Here is a 19,719-nt window from a genome sequence, read left to right as displayed (position 1 = left end):
TTTTTTATTTTTCATTATTTTTAGTTAAAAGGGAGGTTTATTTTGGGGGGTAACTTACAAATGAAGGGATAGGTTGCAGGGTCTGGGAAAGGTATTGTACAGTGTTCTCTGGAGAACTCTGCTCGGTCTACTTCCAGCGTCCAGGGTCTGGAACGAAGAGAAGCCTCTCCTCTCAATCCTGGGTCTTCCATTTTCTCCTTCAGCCCTGCCTTGTGGGTGTGACCATTACTGAAGCCTAAATGAGGGTTGGAACTTCCAGGCCAAGGCTGGGATAGCTACCTACAACATCTCCCCCTTTTGTCTAAGTAAGAAGGTTCTATCCTAATACAAGACTATATACAAAGAAATGGTTATCAAATATTGTCCAGGAGTAATGAGGGATAATGACATAGATAAGTAGGAATTACAATAAATGCAAATAATATCAAGCAAAAAACACATACTAAAATCCAGGGAAGTCTAGAGCGTGGATAGGTGGAATGTTACAAAGATCATTCCAAAAGGTGTCCTATCCTAAAGAACCTGAGTCTAATACTTAATATATTCTATCTAAGATTATATATATAATATATATAATATATATATATATATATATGTATATATATATATTATATATATATATATAAAGTTGTAACTATAACTGTTAGTCTTCAACCTCATCAAAGACCTGAGAAAGAATATAATAATACCTGAGAAATGGGAGAAGGATGCAAGCAACTTTCAGGAGTCTTGCAAGAGTAGATAGAGACAGCTGGCAGCCTGGAAAGTCACCTAATGTTACTCAGCTTCATTGGTCAATTCAAATTGGCTACAGGCCTAGAGTATCTGACAGACCATTTTCAGAAGCAGGAATTCTGAAAGACCATCTTACCCTGTCTTGGCAAAGTACAGTGGTCGCTTTCCTTGTGTCCTGCTTGTCAGCAATTGAGGCAAGGGCAGTTCTTTTCCCAGTAGGCCATTTTGTGCCAAGAAGACAAACTTCCAAATGGAAATGTCTTAGAAGCCCAACATTCTCTCAGGATCAAATTGGTGCTACCAGGAGCAATTGTCTCTCACGTCAACAGAATTCTAAGTTATTTAAATGCTGTATTCTCTAGGTCCATGAAGTGTTTGAAGATTACCTGTCCATCTGATCTATGTATTTATAAATCTGGATAACCTAACTAACATAACTATAGAGATGACAAGCAGAGGTGACAATAAATCCATGTCTTATCTACCTAAACAACCTAAGGACTAATGTAAACAAGGCAAACAGTTTGTAAGCAAATGTACAGTAAAAGGACAATGACTTTAAAAATGTGACAATACACAAAATATCTTTAACAGAGGTAGGAATGTATAGTGCAATATGCAACATGATAATAATCCTAAATATATATCAGTATACATAATATCTTAAACAGAAGTAGAATATACATACAGTATGACAGATATAAATTTACATTTGTATCAATATACAAATATTTCAAATAAGAGTAAAAATATGTGTACATTATAACAAACATAGTTCTGTATTTGCATCAATATACAAATTATCTTAAATAGGAATATAAAAAGTTTATATTTGTATCAACAGAGGCAGGTGAAGGCCAGCCTTCATGTTCAAGACCAGCCTTGTCTATAGAACAGGGCAGCTGGGACTTCATAGTGAGATCCTGTCTCAAAAAAATTATTTGGTCAGGGAAATTGATAGGCAATCTTCAGCCCTTCATTTTCCCTCCTTCTCCAAATCCAAACCCCTCATGTCATCCCTAGCTCTCTTGCAGACAACCTGATGCAGCTTCCCTTTATATCTCATCCATTTTTCTGTCATTGGGTAGTCCCTGTGTCTTTCCTAGGGTCCCGTTTTCTCTTTGTTTTACATCTAGTATCCTCCTATGAGTGAGTACATACCATGTTTGTCCTTCTGAGTCTGGGTTACCTCACTCAGGAGGATTTTTTCTAGATCCATCCATTTGCCTGCAAACCTCATGATGTCATTGTTTTTCTCTGCTGAGTAGTACTCCATTATGTATATGTACCATATTTTCTTTATCCATTCTTCAGTTAAAGAGCATCTAGGTTGTTTCCAGGTTCTGGCTATTACAAACAATGCTGATATGAACATAGTTGAGCAAATGCCTTTGTGGTATGATTGAGCATTCCTTGGGTATGTGCCCAAGAGTGCTACAGCTGGGTCTTGGGGGAGATTGATTCCCAATTTTCTAAGGAATAGATATAAACCTTTAACTCAGCTTTTGTTAATCTGAGTAGACATTTATAAAATTAGGAATTTATCAAATTTTTCAAAATACAAAAATCCAAAATATTTGAGACCTGCTGCTGTCTCCTTAGTCTAAAAGGAGATGCAGTGATAAACTTAGGTCTCAGTAGGACTAAGAAATTTTATGATTATTGCCTTAGTTGGCTTAAACCATGTGACCATCTTATTCAAGATTGTGGTGAAGTTACATTGCATGTACTCTCTAATCTTGCTAAAGATAGTTGCCAGCCTCCATTCTGATGAGGTCATTGGGCAAGATGGATGCAGGCCACATGTTTGCTATTTTAAAATAAACTCTTTTTCTAAATAGAGTTGAACTACATAGCTAATTTTCATTCTTTTATTACAAGTTTTAAGCTAATTTTTTGTTATAGATTTTACAAATTCTTTAATCACACCCAATGAATTTACAATTATCGAGATAAAAAGCATTTTACTCAATAGTCTTAAAAGATTTCTTGAGAACAGAGTGCAGAGAAATTTTAGAGATAAAAGATCTTGGAGATAATGTGTTTGTTTGTTTAGTGACAAGAATTTGAAAATCATGTATGCCAATATTTAGCCATTGATTGAGCTATACTGAGGCCAAGCAATAAAATAGAAGTGTTTTAATAAAATCTCTGAGTCTGAGAAATAAAAGAGAAAGGGTCACAAAACAAACTCCATCAGAGGCAGGTTCCAATAATCTCCAAAATGGATTTGAGTGACAAAGAACATTGTAGCCATGAGGGACAAGATTCACAAATAGGAACCTCACTTGAGGGAGGATTCCAATATCACAGAGGTCATGACAGAATAGAGAAGCTGTGGGACAGCAGCCCCTAGAGCAAGACAAGGAAGATACTGGAAAAAGCTGAGATCAAAGGGAGGAGAAGGGAGGCAAGTGTCTTAGCAGAGATTTGCCCAGGTGGTGGGGACCTGGAGGGCATAGGAGTGTCCAGGAGCCTGAGAGAGGATACAACTGAGTAGGCAAAAAGAAACAGGGACAGATGGTTTGAGAAGATGGAGCGATGAAGTGTCTGAGGAGGTGGATATTATATATAGATATAGAGATAAAGATAGATAGATAGATAGATAGATAGATAGATAGATAGATAGATAGATAGATAGATAGATATAATCCAAAGTCAAATGTGTGGGATGTAGAAGCCAGATGAAACAAATGTTACTTTAAGAAAATCAAATAAGGATCTTGGTTCTTAGAGGCTGAGTCCCTTGGAAGGGAGCTTGTATATGCCACCTGGTTGTTTTGTCACCAGATGAGTGAAACTGAGGACATAATTGTTCCTAGGCACAGTTGAAGAGAAGGTTTTCATTGTAGATATGAGGGAGAGAACAGTCAGAGGCAAGTGGAAGTGGAATCTGGCCAGAAGACTGTACTGGGCCTTGAGAGGAAAGGAGGAGTGAGAGTGAGAGATGAAGAGAAGAGAGAAAGAGAGAAAAGAAGAGAGAAGGCAAATGGATAAAGAGAGTTGTAGGAGTGGAGCCAAGAGCAGAACCAAGAGATGATGTAGTAGTCTAAATGGCTGCTACACAGGATTAGAAGCTGGAAAAAGGGATGGCAAGCCTATAACCAGGGCTGGAGAGGTTTGGGGTAAGTGGCAGGGTGAGAAGTGCTGGGAGGAGCCACAGGTATTGAGTGAGACGTGTCCCAGGTTTCTTTAGGACTGACAATTACAACCAAAAATGGCTTGTAGATCCCAAATTTAAATGACAGGAAGCCTAGTCACTCAATAGTGAGGGAGCTTACAGTAGCCTAAATGCCACTCTACTAGGTTTGTCTGCCTGCAGAAGGATTCAAAGAACCCAAATAATAAAAGACTAAAACTTGAAAAAGACATTATCTGAGATTACCTGACAATTATCTATAAATGTAGCTGAAACCATATGTGTGGGCATCAAATAATTATTTTGCATCAAGGAAGAAGCTCTTGTTTGCCTAGGAATGGTGGCTACTTCTGATATCTCAGCACTCTAGAGTCCAAAAGTACCCTTAGCTACACAGAGTTCAAAGCCACCCTGTACTTTGGAAAACATGTGACCCTGTTTCAAAATGCTAATTTAAATCAAGAGAAAAGAAAACAGCAAGTTTTGGAGAATAATGTTGGTCATTGATGGCAGTGATAGGATGCCTGAAATTCTGAGTGTGAGATAGTTTAAAACTTTTTATATTTAAGTAACTACACTGGAGATTTTATTCCTTGAGTGTGGAAATTATCCCAATGAATACATGTAAGAGCATTCTTTAAACAATGCAGAGTATGCTTTCAGGCTTCCCACACTGAACTGGTCAGCAGTACAACCACCCTCAGTAGTGATCACTATTCAGTTTCTTCATGCTTTATATTCCTCAATGAGCCATTATTTCTGACTCCCTTTTTTCTGGTTTGGGAAAGGTTTAGAAACTGGTAAATGAATATTGTGTCTGCTTAGAAATATTCATTGACTAGATAAGGCTGTCCATGTGTAATGGTAGATAAAAATGCTTACCTGCTTATGTGGAAGACATTGGCATCCCACTGTTGAACCTTTTGGAAATAATGACAGGTGAATTTGAAGTGGGAGGGCTTCCTCCTGACTTCTTTGAGTTATCACAACCAGATTCTGTTTGATTTTTAGGGAAGAAATATGGGCTACCCAACACACAATGGTTGGGAAGTGTCTAATGTCAACAGCTGGACTGTCACAGCTGAACCTACAAATCAGATAGATAGTTTTAAAATTCCAAATTATATTTTGTAAGTTGATTATCCTTCAACTCTACTTTACTTTCTTCTGGACAACACCTGTTTGCAAAAGTAATCCAATAGTGTCATTTATAATCTTTATTAAGTCCTAGGGTGCTGATTGGATAAAGTCTCTTTCAGTCTTCAAGTAAGAATTTCCTGAACAATGTTGGATCCAGCAACACTGAAGAAAAGTGGATTATTCTGCTCTGTCACCAGCCTTTGCCACATAAATAATGGACTAAGATACAGGCACACAGGTTTTCAACTAACTCTTTAAATAGAATACAACACATGCTATTTTGTAAGAAGAAAGGAACTACAAAATTATTGCTATGATTTATTTGGTAGCAATCTTAGCTTGAATTTGATCTTCTTTTTGTAAAAAAAAAAAAAAAAAAAAAAAAAAAAAAAAAAAAAAAAAACTTGTCTTTTTATGCATTGTCATTTTATATCATTGAGAATCTTTCTACGTTCTTTTCTCTCACTGTTTTTTTTACACAACATGAAATCCAATCCTAAATGCCATGTGAATATCAGCAATACCAAATGCATATTGTTTTTCCAAGATCATCCTTTGACCTGCCCTATAAAATGACAGAATACCTGAGTTCTATTTTCTTAAATCTCTTTTTTCTGCTGAAGAAAACCTGATTTTTGTTCAGCATGTCAAATTCAATAAATGACAGTGACCTATACATTCTATTCTTGCTGTTTTCTAATTTTTTAATGTTCCCATTCTGCTTCAATTTATCTTGAAAAGAGTTGTGCTTAGTGAAGAAATGGTCTTGCTGGTTAGATTCATGTCAACTTGATACAAGCCAGTGTCATTGGGGAAAAGGGGATCTTCAATTGAGTAAATGCCACTAACAGACTTGTCTGTGGCCAAAACTAGAGTACATTTTCTTGCAAATTGATGTGGGAAGGTCCAGCTCACTTTGGCAATGTGGCACCTGGATTAGTAATGTAGACTTGAAAAGCCATTAAGAACAAGTCATTTTTTTAATTTGATAATTAACTTAATTTCACATATAAGCCACGTATTCCCCCCATCCTGCCTCTTCCCACCCCCCAACCCTCCCTCTCAGTTCACCCCCTATTCCCACCTCCTCCAAGGCAAGGTCTCCCCTGGAAAGTCAGCCCATCCTGGTAGACTGAGCCAAGGCAGGTCCAGTCCCCTCCTCCCTACACCAAGGCTGGGCAAAGTGCCGCAGCATAGGTCTCAGGCTCCAAAATGCCAACCCATGCCCCAAGGACAGGTCCTGGCTCCACTGGCTGGGGGCCTCCCAAACAGTTGATTAGCTTAAACTGTTTGGAAGAACAAGTCATTTAACAGCACTCTTCCATGGTCTCTGTATCTGTTCCTACTTCCAGGCTCCAGACTTGAGTTTCTATCCTGACTGTCTTGGATGATGAATTACAAGATTATTTACAAGATAAAATCAACCATCCTCCATCAAATTGTTTTTGGTCATGGTGTTTGATCACAGCAATAGCTAGTCTAATTACAACAGTGGTGCTACCTAGATATTTGAAGACAAAAACTTGCAAGTAAATATTGGTGTGAGCTATGGCCTAGGTAATGTTGGTCAAATCTGGAAGCTCACCTGTAGCAAAGTCTGAATGTTAATATCTTAGTTATTTATGATGTTATTGATATCATGAACAGTGATGCACTTTTGTATTCTGACTTTGGAAAATTCTTATGGGAAATATAAGGGAATCAATGTTTTCAAGGGAATTTACAAGTGTCATATTGACATTTATATACATTCTTATTCAGCTTGTTTGGGTTCTAGTGATATTTTCTATGATGACATTTGTGTACTCTAATAAAATTTGCATGAAGATCAGAGAACAAAACAAGCCAGTAGAGTAAACATAGATGTCAGGCAGTAGTGGCACATGCCTTTAAACCTAGCACTCAGAAGGCAGAAATCCCTCTGGATCTTTGGAATTTCAAAGCCTTCCTGTACTGCTGGAGACTGACTCAGTCTAAGAGAGAAAACAAGCCAGGCAGTGGAAGCACACACTCTAATCCCAATACTTGAGAATCACACACCTTTAATCTTAGCACTTGAGATCTCAGGCCTTTGCTTGGGAAACACACATGCCTTTAATCACAGCACTAAGAAGAAAGTGATATGGCTGAAAGAGAAAGGTATATAAGGTGTGAGAAAACAGGAACTGAAACCTTTTGATGATTCCTAGAGGTAAGACATGGCAGTGGATTGTTCCTTTGTCTCTCTGGTCTTTCAGCATTTATCCCAATATGTGGTATCAGGTTAATTATTATTAGACCTTTAGGAAATTTGAGTTACAATTTTCTTTTAAAAATATGGACCTTAGTTTGTAATTTAAACTTCAAAATAATCTTCAAGGTGATGTATGCATTAGTGATAAAATTTAGGAAGAAAACTAAAATAATTTATATAATTTTACCTTATAAAAACCCAACTTTAATAGCCCTGTGTCAAAATAAATCAATTGCTATGTCCTCATCTAACTCTCCATGAAACTAAGATTGTGTCTACAATAATAATGGAGATGAAGGAGAGGAAACTTTTAGTTTAATCAAGATTTATTTTGTTTTGGAAGCTTACAACAGTATTAAGTGTTTTTCAAAAGATAAAGATGTTTAGAAATTAAATATATTAAGAGTAATTTAATAAAAATTAATTTAAATTTCAGATAAATTGAATTTTAAATGTTATTGAATGATTTAATTTTAATTAAATTAAAATTATTTTAATTGGGAAAATTTTAAAATTCTAAAGTGGTCTTAATTTCATTGAAGGATATGTTGGATTCCTATAGGGTTTCTGTTAGTGACACCCTTTCATTCTGCCAGTGTGAATCATAAAACTTTCATTGGAATGGGAAAAATTAGCATGTTGTACTTGTTGCTAAATCTTTTATATGCTTATAAAACTTGTTATAGTTACCATATATGAAACATTCAAAAGCACACAAAATTAGTAACAATGGTATAGAGAGAACTTGATTTTTAATTAATGCATTCATTAAGAAGTAAAAGACACAATGTCAAGCACAGACAGATGTTATCAAATTTTAAGAAACACACATACACACACGTGCACACACACACACAAGAGTACTCAGAATGCTTTCTAATAATCTATATTTTATACGTAAATCCAACCTCAAAATATAACTCTATTCCTTAGAACATACACCATGTATGCAAGAAAAGGAAAAAAACAGAGATGAGGTTAAAATAAGAAGATTCCTATTTAAAATTTATTTAGGCACACTCATAAAATGATTATTCAAAAAAATTAAGTGTATGATTATAATTGTGTGATGATAATCACCTTCTTATTTTGGAATCATTTCTCTTTTAAAGATTGTCTTTTAAACCAATTACTTACCTAACTGAGAACATCAGGTTTTGTGTATGTGAGTGTATGTTTGTATATGTGTATAGGCATGTGTGTATGTATGTGACTGTGTGCCTGCGTGTTTCAGATAAAACATTTACTAAAATGAAAAAGGACAAGTAAATTCTATTTAGAAATTATTGAACTAAAATTTTCTTAAATGCCAGCTGTAGAAAATATCTTTGTGTGGTAGATAATACAGCTAATGGAAGAAAATGTATAGATGTTTAGCTATTCCTAAATAAATTTCAGTTAAAGTTAATAAGGAATCTAGAATTCTACCTTGAGAGAAATACAAATTTTGAGTCTCCTATATTTTGTGAGTTCATTTCCTAGATTATTAAACTCATCATAGAGGATGTCAACAACCCTGAAACCCTTCCATAACTTCCAAATGGTGACATTCATTCTACAGGTGTGTGGCACACCACTTTCCACTGAGAAGAACATCATTGTAGTTTAAACAGTGTTGTGTATAAACAACATCATGTATAAATAACAACTGTGTGTAAATAACATTGTTTATAAACAACATCATTGTACATTGAAAGAAATCAAATTTTTGTTCCATAGATGCTCCAAAGCCCAATTTTACTGATGAATAAAGGAATGCACATATTCTTGTTAAAACTTTGCTAATACATATAATTTCTGAATTGATGCTTAAAGTAATAACATCTTCATACCAATAGATCACATTGTCTGAGTATAAGTTCATACTATGTCACTGTGTAGTTCAAGTTTTTCTGCCTGGCCCAAGGTCAGGACAAATCTCTCTCACCTGCTAGTCCCACAGCCACTCAGACCCAAACAAGTAAACACACAGAGACTTATATTACTTACAAACTGTATGGCCATGGAAGGCTTCTTGCTAACTGTTCTTATATCTTATGTCAACCCATTTCTATTAATCTTTAAGTTGCCATGTGGCAACTTAACATCTTCTCATGGTGACAGCTGGCAGTGTCTCTCTGATTCAGCTTTCCTGTTCTCAGAATTCTCTTCTCTGCTTGTCCTACCTATACCTCCTGCCTGGCTACTAACCATTCAGCTTTTTATTTATACAGAGAGATATCCACAGCATCACTGCTTGAAATGCATCTGTTACTTTGCCTCAAAATATGATACCTACTGAAAGGCAATTTTTGTTCATTGTGATTTGCTTTAGGTCAAAATGGCATATAGGCTCAATTTAGCAGTTCTCTTAATAACAAAGATAAAGACCTGTCTTTATATCTGGCTCACTTAGAAATACAATTATATTTTAGTGTGTGGAAACTCCTACTTCCATATGAAAAATAATGGTGACAATTAGGGATTTGAGGAGAATAATGGGAGGAAAGAATCCATAGTCATTTCACCTAAAATGTTAACAGTTTTCAAAATATTCATGCTGACTTTTTAAAATAGTTTAGCAGGATAGGTGTAGTCATTAAAGCCTGTATCATGAACAAATTTGAACACTTATGAATCAAGCATCTAACATACACATTTATTTTCACTTTGCTAGTGACTAAAATTTGTGACAGGTGGGAATTCTCAAATTTTCTATGATCATTCAGAATTTACCTAGTGTTCTGTATATTATAGGAAGTATGTAGAAATTCACATCATACTAAAAGCACTCTTTGTGTTAAAAATTCAACTGTGTAGGTAAGGCCCCATCCTGGGACTGGGAAGACCAGATCCCTAGACAATAGGCCATGGAGCCACATTCCTTGCCCCTTGCCCAAGCCATTGGAGCCCCAGGAAGTGAGCAGTTGCTTCTTACTCCACAGCTTGCCAAGAAAACCATCACCTGAGACAGAAGTGACCACCGGAGTCATAAGCCAACCCTGCACCAACTGGGAATAACTGCTCCATGAGACAGAGCCCACTAGTGCCATTGGACTAAGAACTGCTCTGTGAGACACGATTTAGCAGCACCAATTGGACAATATAGTGATATTTTACTTGTATTGAAATGTGATTTTATTTGTATGTTAATAAAGTTGCCTTGAGGTCAGAGCAAGCCAGAGCAGAAGCTGAATGGTAGTGGTGCATGCCTTTAATTCCAGCACTTGGGAGGCAGAGCTAGGTAGATCTCTGTGTGTTCAAGGACACAGCCAGCATGGCAGACACACGCCTTTAATCTCAACCATAGAAGACCTGGAGGTCTGTACAAATAGGCAGTGATGAGGAGGTCATGTGGCTGGGTTTAAAACCAATGAGAAAACAGAACAGAAAATCTATAAAAAAGATAGGACACACAGAGGTAGCTCTCTTGTGGAGAGGAAGAACAGCAGAAGCAGTGAAGCGTAAGGTTTTCTGCTCTTGCTCTGACCTCGTGATTTTTAACTCTGCAATTGGTTCTGTGTTTCTTATTTAACAAGCCGGTTACATCTACAGGACCAAGAGTCAGGAATAGACCAGGAGTTTCCATTAGACCAAAAGTATCAATCAGACCAAATGGAGCTCCCTCAGACACAGACACCACTTGCAGGAAGTGGGAGAAGAGATGGGTATACACCAGTGCAAAATAATAATATAGTCAACAACATAAAGACCAATATAGCATCACCAGAACCTAGTGGTTCTACATCAGCAAGAACTCAACATCCCAATGCAGAAGAAACAGAAGAAATCAACCTTTAAAAATGACTTTAAAAGCTAATAGAAGCCTTTAAAGAGGAAATGAAAATTTTCCTTAAAAAAGAAAGAAAAAAAGACAAACAAAAAAATTGGAAGAAATCAACAAATCCCTTAATGAGAGCCAAGAAAAAGTAATTAAACAAGTGAAAGAAACAGTCCAAGATTTGAAAACTGAAATAGAGGCAATAAAGAATACACAAATTGAGGGAATGCTGGAAATGGAAAATCTGAGTAAATGAACAGCAACTACACATGAAAGCATAACCAACAGAATGCAAGAGATGGAAGACAGAATCTCTTGCATTGAAAATATGATAGAGAAAATAGAATAGTCAGTCAAAGAATACACTAAAGCCAAAAAAAAAGTCGTAACACAAAACATCCAGGAAATTTGGGACATCATGAAAAGACCAAATCTAAGAATAATAGGAATAGAAGAAGGAGAAGAATATCAACTCAAAGGCACAGAAAATACATTCAACAAAATCATAGAAGAAAATTTTCCCAACCTAAATGACTATGAAGATACAAGACGCTTGCAGAACATTAAACAGACTGGATCCAAAAAAAGTCCCTTCACCACAAAATAGCCAAGCCACTAGACATAGAGAATAAAGAAAAAATATTAAGAGCTACAAAGGAAAAATGCCAAGTAATATATAAAGGCTTACCCATGAGGAAAACACCTGACATCTCAATGGAGACTCTGAAAGCCAGAAGATACTGGACAGAATTTATACAGACACTAAGAGACATGGATGACAACCTAGACTATTATAACAAGCAAAACTCTCAATTGCCATAGACAGAGTAAACAAAATATTCCTTGATAAAACCAGATTTAACCAATTCATATCCTACAGTGCCAGAATGGAAAATCCTGCCTAAGGAAGTTAGATACCCTGATGAAAACACAGGCAATAAATAATCACACAACATAAAATACCAAAGAGAAATATATAACACTACCACCAAAAAAACAATAGGAATTAACAATCACTGTTCATTAATATCAATGGTCTCAAATCACCTATAAAATGACACAGGCTGACAGAATGCACAGGAAAACAGGACCCAGCTTTCTGCTGCATACAAGAAACACACCTCAACTTCAAAGACAGACACTACCTCAGAGTAAAAGACTGGGAAAAGACTTTCCAATCAAATGGATTTAAAAAGTACACTGGTATATCTATCCTAATATCTAATAAAATAGATTTCAAACTAAAACCAATCAAAAGTGATTGGGAAGGACATTACATATTTCTCACAGGGAAAATCCACCAAAATGAATTCTCAATTCTGAACATTTATACACTACATACAAGTGCATCCACATTTGTAAAATAAATATTACTAAAGCTTAAATTGCACATCAAACCCCACACACTAGTAGTGGAGATTTCAACACCCCACTCTCCCCAAAGGACAGGTATGCCAGACTGAAATTTAACAGAAAAATAAAGGACCTAACAGAAGTTAAGACTCAAATGGATTTAATAGATACCCACAGAACATTCCACACTAACACAAAATAATATACCTTCTTCTCAGCACCCCATAGAACCTTTTCTAAAATTGAACACATGCTCTGTCACAAAGCAAATTTCAACAGATACAAAAAAATCGGAAAAACCTCCTGTATTTTATCAGACCATAATGGCTTGAAGTCAGAGTTCAACAACAACAAAATTTTAAAAAGCCTGCAATCTCATGGAAACTGAATGATGCCCAAATGAATCACCAGTGGGTCAAGAAAGAAATAAAGAAAGAAATTAAAGATCTTGTAGAAATCAATGACAATGAAAGTAAAACATACCCAAACTTATGGGACACTATGAAAGCAGTGCTAATAGGAAAATTCATAGTACTAAATGCCTACACAAAGAAGATGAAGAGATCTTACCCTAGCAACTAAACAGCACACTTGAAAGCTCTAGAACAAAATGCAGCAAACCTACCCAGGAGGAATAGACACCAGGAATTAATCAAATTGAGGGCTGAAATCAATGAAATAGAAAAAAAGAGAATACAAAGATTCAATGACACAAAGAGTTGGTTATTGAAAAAAAATCAACAAGATAGACACACCCTTCTCCAAATTAACTAAAAGGCAGAGAGAAAGCATTCAAATTTAAAAAAAAATAGAAATGAAAAGCTGACATAAGAACATACTATGAAGAAATTCAGAAATCATTAGATTATACTTTAAAAAAACTGTACTCCATAAATTGGAAAATCTAAAAGAAATGGTCATTTTTTTGCATAGGTATCACATACCAAAGTTAAGTCAAGACCAGATAAACTATTTATATAGACCAAAAAAACAATAAGGAAATAGAAATAGTCATTAAAAGTATCCCAACCAAAAAAGTCCCATGATCAGGTAGTTCCAGTGCAGAATTCTACCAGATTTTTAGACAAGAGCTATTACCAATACTCTTCAAATTGTTCCACAGCAAAGAAACAGAAGGAACATTACCAAACTCTTTTTATGAGGTTACATTTACCCTGATACCCAAATCACACAAAGATGCAAAAAAGAAAGAGAATTACAATTCAATTTTCCTCATGAACATTGATGCAAAACTGTAGAGAGCTGCATGTCCCACCCTAGAGATGGCGCTGGCTTCCACCTTCCACCTTCCTGATGGTGAGCGCTCTTAGTAGTAAACAATTCCATATTCGGCTTGGCATTAGGATCTGGCTTGCTTCCGTATACCTGGACCTGTCCGCGATGCCCACGTGGTGGGTTAGGGTTGGCTACCCAGAGGCTATTAGGGCTGAGGGGGGGCTCCCCCCGGGGTCAGAAGATTGTTCAAAGTTCCTGAATAAACTGCAGAAAGAAGAGCTCGGTGTTGCGTCTTCCTTGCTGGTGGAGGCAGTCACGACACAAAACTACTCAATAAAATATTGGGACACCAAATTCAAGAACACCTCAAAAAATTATCCACCGTGATCTAGTAGGCTTCATCCCAGGAATGCAAGTATGGTTCAACATATGAAAATCTGTCAATGTAATACATCATATGAGCAAACCACATCATCATCTCATTAGATGATGAAAAGGCCTTTAATAATATCTAATACCCATTCATGATATAGGTCCTAGAGAGATCAGGTATAACAAGGAACATACCTAAACTTAATAAAGGCAATGTACAGCAAGGCAAAAGTCAACATCAAATTAAATGAAGAGAACCTCAAAGGGATTCCACTAATATTAGCAAAAGACAAGGCTGTCCATTCTTCCCATACTTATTCAATATAGTACATGAATTTCTACCTAAAGAAATAAGACAACAAAAGAAAATCAAAGGGATAGAAATTGGAAAGGAAGAAGTAAAACTTTCACTATTTGCAGGCAATATGATAGTATACATAAGTGACCCCAAAAATTCTACTAGGAAAATCCTACATGATAAACCCTTTCAGTAATATTGCAGGATACAAGAATAACTCCAAAAAATCAGTAGCTTTCCTATGTACAAATTATAAAAGGGCTGAGAAAGAAATTAGAGAAACATCACCCTTTACTATAGCCAAAAATAACATAAAATACCTTGGGGTAACTCTAAGTATGCAAGTGAAGGACCTGTATGATAAAAACTTTAAGTCTCTGAAGAAAGAAATTGAAAAAGATATCAGAAAATTGAAAGATCTCCCATGCTCATGGATAGGTACAACTAACATAGTAAAAATTTCAATCTTACCAAGAGAAATCTACAGACTCAATGCAATACCCATCAAAATCCCAACACAATTATTCACATACTTGGAAAGAACAATACTAAACTTCATGTAGACAAACAAAAAACACAGGATAGCTAAAAGAATCCTGTACAATAAAGCAACCTCTGGAGGCATCACAATCCCTGACTTCAAGCTCTTCTATAGAGCTATAGTAATAAAAACAACTTGGTACTGCCATAAAAATCAACATATGGACCAATGGAATAGAATTGAATACCCTGATATTAATAAGCACACATATGGAACAACTGATTTTTGACAAAGAAGCCAAAACTTTACAATGGAAAAAAGAAAACATCTTGAACAAATGGTGCTGGCATAACTGGATGTCAACATGTAGAAGATTTCAGATAGATTCATATCTGTTGCAATGCACAAAACTCAAGTCCAAGTGGATCAAAGACCTCAACATAAATACAGTTACTCTGAACTTGATAGAAGAGGAGGTAGGAAGTAGTCTTGAATGCATTGACATAGGAGAACACTTCCTAAATATAACACCAGTAGCACGGATACTGAGAGCAACAATTAATAAATAGGACCTCTTAAAACTAAGAAGCTTTTGTAGGGCAAAGGACACAGTCAATAAGATAAATTGACAAATCCTCATCTGACAGAGGGCTGATCTCCAAAATATACAAAGAACTCAAGAAATTAAACATCAAAATATCTAACAATCCAATTTAAAAAAAATGGGCTAAAGAACTAAACAAAGAATTCTCAACAGAAGAATCTCAAATAGTTGAAAGATTTAAGGAATTGCTCAACATCCTTAGTCATCAGGGAAATGCAAATCAAAATGACTCTGAGATACCATCTTACACCTGTCAAAATGGCTAAGATCAAAAACACTGAAGACAGCTTATGTTGGGGAGTATGTGGATCCAGGAGAAAATTCCTTTAGTGTTGGTGTGAGGGCAAACTTGTAGAGCCACTTTGGTAATCAGTGTGGCAGCTTTTCAGAAAATTGGAAATCAATATTTCTTAAGACCCAGTTATAGCACTCTTGGGCATATAGCCAAGGAATACTCAATCATACCTTAAGGACACATGCTCAGCTATGTTCATAGCAGCATCATTCATTTCCAGCCAGAACCTGGAAACCACCTAGATGCCCCTCAACTGACAAATGCATTAAGAAAATATGCTGCATATACACAGTGGTGTACCACTCTGCAGAGAAAAACAATGATATCATGAAATTTGCAGGCAAATGGATGGAACTAGAAAATATCATCCTAAGTGTGGTAACCCAGACTCAGAAGGACTAACATAGTGTGCACTGAATCATAAGTGGATACTAGATGTAAAGTAAAGAATAACAAAACTGCAACCCACAGCTCTATGGAAGCTATCTAGCAAGGAGGACCCTAAGAGAAACACATAGATAGCCAAGTGAAGAAGAAATAGATGAGATCTATGTGAGCAAACTGGAAGTGAGGGAGGTAGCTGAGGGCAATGGATGAGAACAGAGGGGAACTGGAGGTTCAAGCTGGAACAGAGACAGAGTGGGAGAGCAAGGAAAGAGATACCATGATAAATGAAGACATCATGGGAATAGGTAGAAATAGAGTGCTAGGAAAGTTCCCGAGAATCCACAAGAATAACCCTACCTTAGATTACTGGCAATAATAGAGAGGGTACATGAACTAGCCTACTGTGGTCATCAAAAGGCTGAATACCCTAACTGTCATCATAGCACCATCAGCCAGTGACTAATGGAAGCAGATGCAGAGATCCAAGGCTGGGTGCCAGGCTGAGCTCCAAGAGTCCAATTGACAGAGAGAGGAGCAATTCTATGAGCAAGGGACATAGAGATCATGATGGGAAAATGTACAGAGATGAACAGACAAACTAGTGGAATTGCATGAACTGTGGATCAATAGCTAAGTAGTCCTCATGTACTAGACTAGGCCCTCGAGTCTAATTTCTACCTTTGTACTTTGTGTCTCCACAAAATGCACACATACTCATCTGACTATTTAAAGACAAAATTAACTTTAAGACCATGGTGGTCTGATAAAATACAGGAGATTATTCTAATTTTTTTTTTATCTGTTGAGATTTGCTTTGTGACCAAGCATGTGGTTCCATGGGGTGCTGAGAAGAAGGTATATTCATTTGTGTTAGGGTGGAATGTTCTGTAGATATCCATTAAGTCCATTTGAGTCATAACTTGTTATTTCTCTGTTAAGATTCTGTCTGGCAGAACTGTCCTTTGATGAGAGTGAGCTATTGAAATCTCCCACTATTAGTGTGTGGGATTTGATATGCAATTTAAGCTTTAGTAATATTTCTTCTACAAATTTGGGTGCCCTCGTACTAAGGGCATAAATATTCAGAGTTGAGAATTCATTTTGGTGGATTTTCCCTGTGAGAAATGTGTAATGTCCTTCCCAATCTCTTTTGATTGATTTTAGTTTAAAGTCTATTTTATTAGATATTAGGATAGCGACACCAGCATGCTTTTTAAGTTCATTTGATTGCTAAGTCTTTTCTGAGCCTTTTACTCTGAGGTAGTGTCTGGCTTTGAAGTTGAGGTGTGTTTCTTGTATGCAACAGAAAGCTGGGTCCTGTTTTCCTATGCATTCTGTCAGCCTGTGTCTTTTTATAGGTGAATTGAGACCATTGATATTACTGGATACTAATGACCAGTGATTGTTAATTGCTGTTACGTTTTGGTGGTAGTATTGTGTGTTTCTCTTCTTTGGTATTTTATTGTGTGGGACTGTCTATTGCCTGTGTTTTCACTGGGGTATCAAACTTCCTTAGGTTGGATTTTTTTCTTCAACTGCTTTCTGTAGGGCTGGATTTGTGGTTAGGTATTGTTTAAGCCTGGTTTTATCATGGAATATTTTGGTTACTCTGTTTATGGCAATTGAGAGTTTTACTGATTATAATAGTCTAGGATGGCATCTGTGGTCTCTTAGTGTCTGCATGAATTCTGTCCAGTACCTTCTGGCTATCAGCATCTCCATTGAGATGTCAGGTGTTTTTCTCATGGATATGCCTTTAAATGTTACTTGGCCTCTTTCCTTCACAGCTCTTAATATTTTTCTTTATTCTCTATGTTTAGCGGCTTAATTATTATCTGGTGACGGGACATTTTTTTGATCCAGTCTATTTGATGTTCTGTAAACTTCTTGTATCTTCATAGGCATTTCCTCCTTTAGGTTGGGAAAGTTTTCTTCTATGATTTTGTTGAATGTGTTTTCTGTGCCTTTGAGTTGGTATTCTTCTCTTTTTGCTATCCCTATTATTCTTAGGTTTGGTCTTTTCATGGTGTCCAAATTTCCTGAATGTTTTGTGTTATGACTTTTTTGGCTTTAGTGTATTCTTTGACTGATTATTCCATTTTCTCTATCATATTTTCAATGCAAGAGATTCTTCCATCTCTTGCATTCTGTTGGTTATGCTTTCATGTGTAGTTGCTGTTCATTTACTCAGATTTTCCATTTCCAGCATTCCCTCAGTTTGTGTTTTTTATGGTCTCTATTTCAGTTTTCAAATTTTGGACTGTGTCCTTCACCTGTTCAATTGCTTTTGCTTGGCTTTCTTTAAGGAATTTTTTTTTTATTTCTTCCAATATTTTGTTTGTCTTTTTCTTTATTTCTTTATTGATTTCTTCCAATTTTTTGTCTTTTCTTTGATTTCTTTTAGGAAATTTCTCATTTCCTCTGAAAAGTTCCCAATCATCTTCTTAAATTCGTCTCTTTGTCATAATTTTTTTTTTGTTTTTATATTATGTTCAGTAACACTACCCAATAACTGTATATATTATTGGTCTTATGCAGTTTTCCTGAATATAGTCTTGCCTCTTAATATTTCCCAATGTATGAGTTAAATGCCGTGTCCTTTTTATTGAAATCTGCACCAACAGCTTCCCAATGCTCCCCCATAATTACAAGTATTTCCACACTGATGTTTGAGTGTAGGATAGACACTGGAGTTCTGGTTTTGCCAAACTGCTTAAAAATTTTCCATTTACTCTTTGATACTTATGTCCAATCAACTGGAACTACCAAGGTTTTTTTGTAATATTGTATTTGTGTACTCCAATAAAGCTTATCTGATGATCAGAGGAAAAATCCAGCCATTATATTAAACATAGAGGTCAGGCAATGGTAGCACATTCAATCCTAGCATTCAAGAGGCAGAGATTCATCCAGATTTCTGAGTTCAAGGCCACACTGAGAACAGAGCCAGGCATTGTGGCACATGCCTTAAATTCCAATGCTAGCTAACCACAAATGTCTGGAAGTCTGTACAGGACATAGCAATTGATGTAGCTGGGTAGAGATAGGAAGTGAAATACAGAACAGAAAGGCATATAGTATGGATATACAGGATATAGACTGTCTTTGGCTGAGGATCACCAAGTGGTAAGAAGGTAGCTGGCTTCTTTCTGCTTTTCTGATCTCTTGGTTTTAACCCCAATATCACACTCCAGGTTTTCTTTAAGACTGTTTAGCAATTTGTCCTACAAATGTTCTTTCAATCAGGGCGTTAGTCTGTATTTGTGTCTTTGTCATTTTTGTCATTTGCCTCACAAAATTTGGAAGAGTTGTTTGGTCATGAAAATTTGGCATCAAAATTAATTCTTTACATTGAAAAATTCTCATTTTTATCTTTATGTGTATGAGTATTTTCCCCTTATATATGTCTGTGTACTACCTGTTTATAGAGGCTGAGTAGTATAGAGGGCATAGAACACTCTGGGACTATCATTACAGAAGGTTATGAGCTGAAATGTGGGTGCTGAGCTTCAAACTTGGGTCCTCTGGAAGAGGACCCAAGCCATCTCAAAAATTTCTGTTATATTGATTTCTGAAGCAAATACCAAACAAGAAATCTATGTAGTGACTTCCACAGGTGAAGATTCATATCTTGGATTAACCTGATACTGCACAGCATTTGACTTGAGTAAGTACAAAATGTGGTC

The 19,719-nt window shown here is 36.2% G+C and overlaps 1 protein-coding gene across 1 annotated transcript in view; it reads right to left on the bottom strand.

Moving 5' to 3' along the window:
- Nucleotides 1–19,719, bottom strand: part of Sntg1 (syntrophin gamma 1) — an 826,637-nt gene that overhangs the window by 645,673 nt on the left and 161,245 nt on the right. The window lies entirely within an intron of this gene.

This window comes from Onychomys torridus, chromosome 2 (genome assembly GCF_903995425.1).
Source record: "Onychomys torridus chromosome 2, mOncTor1.1, whole genome shotgun sequence".
NCBI lineage: Eukaryota > Metazoa > Chordata > Mammalia > Rodentia > Cricetidae > Onychomys > Onychomys torridus.
Note: the sequence above shows the minus strand (reverse complement) of the source record. Positions and strands in the feature narration are given on the sequence as shown.